Raw genomic sequence first — 6,104 nt, forward strand, 5'->3', positions numbered from 1 at the left:
CTTTAAATACTTGGGGGAAAACATCACACACAACCTCAAAGAAAATCCAAACTGGAATGAAAGAATAAATAAACTCATCAAAGGCATAATAAAAACACAAAACATCTGTAACAAAAAATGCGTGTCCATAAACACAAAAATAAGACATTATAACCAAGTTATCCAACCAGAAATACTTTACGGATGCGAAACCATATTTGGCCGTACCAGACGAGGTTTACCGACAACCTGGAAAAGATTGAGACAGATTCTACGACGATACATCGGGAAAAACATTAAAAAAGACGGGATTTGAAGAATTATTCCAAACGAAGATATTTAAAAAACGATCATCCCGATAACTAATAAATTTAGAAAGAAGAGAATTTCCTTTCTAGGACATATTTACAGAATGGAAGAGACCAGACTTATCAGACGGATAATCAAACTTTTCTGGAACAAGAAAATCAGACAAATAACCCATGAAAACCTAAAAACGAAAACCGGAAACTATGAGAAATTAAAAAATAAAAAAACAAGATTCCTATCAAAACCCTAGAAAACAATAAGCCGGTGTACTCTGAACAAGAAAGGACAAGAAGATCTGAAACCCTTAGAAATTACTGGCAAAAAAGAAAAGCTGAAAAAAAAAATGAACTAAAGTGATCCATTATGGTCTTAAAAGTAAAAAAAAAAAATTATATATATATATAGAACATACCATATCAAAGCCCAGAAAAAACTACTGAAGATAAATTGATAAAAATTCGTATACGTATTCTTCTTACGGTGTAAGTACATATTAAGAAAGTATTTATTGAAATTCCAAAAGTTCGGGTTAAAATTGATTTTGAATTTTTTTTTGAAACCCGGATATTCTTTTTTAATCTCTCGGTAACAAATGAAGATATTAAGTTGATTTTCGGTGTGTGTAATTTTATTGTATATGTTTAAAAACAAATTTATAGATTTTTCGAAATTTAACCTTAAAACGTGTGAAGAAAGGTAAAAGATTTTAACAGTGCTTGCAAATCTTCACATTTCTGAGTATATTAATTAAGATATTCACTTGATTGGGGCTTGCAAATGCTCTTCAGATAAATATCTAAAAACAATTTTTTTTTTTTTTTTTAATTTCAGTTTTTTAAGGGCTGCGATGTTGTACGGCCCGGGCGGCTCAACCAACACTACCACTGCTATACGAGTATGTACGACGCGGCTGGTTGAATCTGCTTCCGGTTTCTTGAATTGAAAAATTTGTTACAAAACTCTTACCGGCCCGATTTAATTTATATGTAATACATATTAAATTTACAGAAATAATACAATTCTTATGATTATTCGATGTTTAATAAATGAAATCGGGCCGGTAAGAGTTTTGTAACACATGTTTCTTTTTTTTGGGTTATTATATGGAGTGCTTAAACATTGTTTATTATTTTTTATTGTATATCTATTGTCTATTACATACATTTAACAGGTATTTCTTTTTTAAAAGAAAATTCTAAATTAATAACAGATTTTGATAACAGAAACGTAGTGTCTTACCTTTTTTTATATCAATATCGTTTTGTTAAAAACAGTTTAATTTATATTACAGAAACTTTTGTTTTTTGAGCAGAAGAAATGATATATGCGAGACTCTTACCGTACGGTTTACAATTTCTTTGTAATTTTTTTGGATGTGTATGACAGCATTCTGTATATTGTACAGCATTATATATAATTTAAGCATTCTGATCAATGTATTTGATATAAATATATTGAAAATACTTAGGATTATTAGGTATTAATATGAATTAGAAATTTTGAAGCTGTTTTAAAAAGAAAATTACATTTATAAACTGATCATTGTCAGGTGAATATTAAATTTTCTTAAAATCATTGTCAGGAAATCTATTTATAAATAGTATTTTATTATTAAATTATTGGAATTATGATAATATGATTTAATTTAGGCTACGTCCTAATCGATTAATTATGTGGACTGATGCTTGTTAAAATATCTCTATCTCTTGGGTTTTAAATAGATTATTATATATATAAAATTTTATCAGTTTCTATTAAATAATAACGTGTAGTAAATAACATGTAAATGAAGTTATTTTAAGATCGGTTTTTATTTTGACGGAGTGATGTGAGTAGGATGTGAAAAGTTCATCGAAGTATAACATTCTACACAAAAATATACAAATTATAAATTTTATCAAATTAATATGAATCATCTTTTTTTTTTTAAATTCAAGTTGGAAATTTAGCATTTTTAATAATAGTAAATGGACAATTAAGTTTTTACTTATTCTGTGAAAATTGCTCTGGTGATTGTAAAATTTTTATGAGTCGTTTCTTAATAGTAATAAATATTTAAGCATTTTTTTCTTAACTGTATTTACCCTTAACAGATTGGTTTTGAAATTTTTTCTAAATTGGTTATCTAATCTAGTAGATTATCTAATTTTAGCAATACAATACATACATCCCAACCCCGTAGGGGAAGACAGCCGCCTAGTGACGTTCCGGTCGCCCCCCCCCCCTCGTGCCATGTTGGGCTTTAACGGGAGTCGTCTATCGCCCTCTAACTTTTTACATCTCATAGTAATAAGCCTGGCCTCGTTGGGATGCCACCGATGCAAATGCCTTGGTAGACATTTGTATCGGTGATTAAATAACTCAGGTTTGTATTCGAGGCCTTCGTTGTTGGCCTCGAATACAATACATACAGTTGCAAAAAAAAAACAAACATGAACAGTTTAAACCCCTATATGCGATCACACACATATAAGTACACTTTTTTCTTTTTTTATACTGAATACAATACATACAGTTGAAAAAAGGGTATTCGAATGAAGTGTGATCGCATATACAGGTTTAAACTGTTCATTTGTCTATTTTATTGACCTAAGCCCGAAGCCATTTTAAGTTATTTGTAGAACTTTCAAATACGTTTTAACCTATATACTTTCGGGATTATTTAAAAAAACTGCACTTCACTTGATTACAAGAGGTAATACGGGTACACAGTTATAAGAATAATCAGAAGGTGATGTACTTCTTTACGTTTGACCTCTGAAAGAGGTAAAATTTCGATTCGAATAAATAATAATAAAAATTTAAAATTACATGTAGAGTTTCCGATTGTTGGGGAATATGCGTGTGAAAATATCCTTAAATTTGGAAATAATAATTTAAAGATATGCCCGTAGGATGAAGAGAAAATGTCGAAATGACTTTAAATTTTTAAAGACAAAAAAAATTTTTACTTGTACAAATAAATTCATAATTTTATTAATTTTTGATCACTTGTAAAATATCATCTACTTGTTTCCATCTATTAAAGGCACGATTCCATTTAGTCACCTATTTTAATAATTTAAAGAAATTTTTTACTTGATGTACGAAAATGAAGTGGGATTTGTAGTTTTAATTTAACAGCTGCAGTAAAAATTTGAATATTATATTCATCCTTAACGGGAAAATGCTTTAGTAAAGGTAAAACTCATTTATTATAATACATATTTATTATAATTTGTTTGCGATTGATAAAAACAAACCCAGATTTGTGGTTGGTTGAGATACGGTGTGAACAACGTTAACTACACAAATTCGCCAAAAAATTACACCTTACGATTGGTGCGGTGTATTTATTCGTGTTGTCGGTTAAATAAATTAAGTAATACAATTGGATGGAATTTTGTGTATTCCAACTAATGAGAAACTGTCAGTCCATTGTTGGACTTAATATTTTATGATCTCCGATTGGTCATTTGTGTTCTTTCATGCGGGTAGTTGAAAACATGCGGTATTAGGATGGGTTGTTGTTATTGCACTCGAATTTTCTAGGAAGACATGTAACTTAATTTTTCGTTTCTATGCGCTATATATATATTGCAACTGCAAAAAATCTCCAGGATCGGTTTTTTTCATTTTATTTTTACGTATTTTTTTGAATTTATGCAAAAAGGGTTTTTATTTTGTTTCAATATTAAACGACTATCTGGATTTGTCCGTTATAATTTTGTTTTCGGACAACAGATGAACGAATTAGCTATTTTACCAAACTTTAGAAATATACTTATTTTAACTAAAATATTAATTTCAACAATTAAATTTCAGCAGAATCCGCTACATCTTATCATCCGGTTGTTCACACCTAAATAAAAATTCCTAATTAAGGGAATTCGGGCGGAATGGTGGGGGGGGGGTCCCATTGCCTGAAGGGCTTTGAGGTTTTCTTTGGGTGAACTTGTTTTCTCGAACTACAATTCCTTTGAAGGTTGCATTCTCATCATCCACTCCTTATTCTTATAGGGTGATAACCCAACCCGAGATCCGTTTTCCGTTTGATGGTTCTAAACGCTAACGTAAATACATAAGAGGGACGGCATGTCTGCTAAAATAATAACAGTAGTTCGGATACACAACATTGTAAATGTATAGAAAAGTTTTACTTATTCATTATCTTCATAATGAGACGAGTGAGGAAGTTAATGATTTTTTTAATTTAAATAAATAATACAATCTATATCGATTTACAGTTTATCAATCAAAAAACTATTAATTTAGATTTGCTGTGAGTAACGTGACGTTTTTTATATTCCAATGACATCAAATTATTCATCATTTACAACAGCAGTAACGTTACCTGTGCGTATCAATATAAGTTCAAAGTGCGTTAACAAATATCACACGAATACCTCTTTCAGAAAGCGCATCTACAATGATGTCAGATACATAATTAATTGTCCAATAGATGGTAGGCTACTAAAACAAGTTAAAATAAAAAAGAAACACATTGAACTAATTTCTAGCTTTTCTACTGAAAATTAGTTGGTAAACAAAATATCAGATAAAACTGGCCGGATGGATTATCTTTTTATTTTTTTCAAGAAACTGAAAATATTAGGACTACGGAATTATCATTATCATCTGATATTTTTAACCGACTTTTTGAAGAAAAGTACGGTATTAATTTCTGTCGCATGGTGGGAGTTTTGGAGAGGGATGAAATTGAATTCTCTGTACGTTTTTAGGTATGAGGAGTACGAAAATACAATTTACTTAAAATGAGGTTTCTTATATATATTGACAGCATATCCTCAAATTTTACGGCTCCAAATTCTCCAAAGTTACTAGAAGAATTTCATTGAAATTTAGGTTTGCTGTATTAGTATATGTGACGTTGTGCTTGTGAGAATTTGATGAAGATTGGATGAGCCGTTCTTGAGTTACGCTCAATTGTTCCAAAACATTTGAAAATTTGTCAGCTCAAAAATCTCCACAACTACTCGATCAATTTCGTTGAAGTTTAGTTATCATGTATCAGAAGTTATGCATGTAAAAATTTGATAAAGATTGGTTGAGTCAGTTCTTCAGTTACGTTCAATTTAAGATCGACAGCAGACATCTGAAAATTGGGAACAGGAAAATCTTTAAGCAGATTTATTTAAAATTCTAATTATTTTTAATAGTATTACAACGGATCTGCCGAATCTCAAATACTAATTATTAAGTTTTTTCCATTTTTACTGACTTTCAAAAAAAAAGTATGTTTATCGGTCGCCTGGTGGGATTGGAGGATGAAAATGAATTTTCTTTTCGTTTTGAGGTATGAGAAGTACGAAAATCCCGTTCACATAAAATGGGATTTCCATACATATATTTATATGACTGTATAAAAGTTTCTGGCTCGAAAATCTCCAAAACTACTAGATCAATTTCATTGAAATTTAGGTATGTTGTAATAGTGTATTTGGAAATTTGATTAAGGTTGGTTGAATCGTTCTTGTGTTACGCTCAATTAATTGTCGAAAAAATTTGAGAGGGGCAAGTTAGAAGCGTGGTCCATTATGATGCTGAAAGTTGGAACACTGACGTTTCTTTATCTGTATCTATTGTTAGCAATATTATTCGGCGTATTCAGATAGCGTTACCTACTTTAAGGGTCTTAATGACTGGGTGTGTGATTGAGCTGGGCAAAAGAAAACAAAATAAAATAACATAAAGTCGGTTTTTAAAAAAAAAAAAATTATATATTTTTTATAAAGACATATAAAAGACTTATAAAGCATTTTATATTGAACGTTAAGAAGTTTAGCTGTGTTAAAAAGACTTTTTATTCCAGTTTT

This window comes from Lycorma delicatula, chromosome 5 (genome assembly GCF_047948215.1).
Source record: "Lycorma delicatula isolate Av1 chromosome 5, ASM4794821v1, whole genome shotgun sequence".
NCBI lineage: Eukaryota > Metazoa > Arthropoda > Insecta > Hemiptera > Fulgoridae > Lycorma > Lycorma delicatula.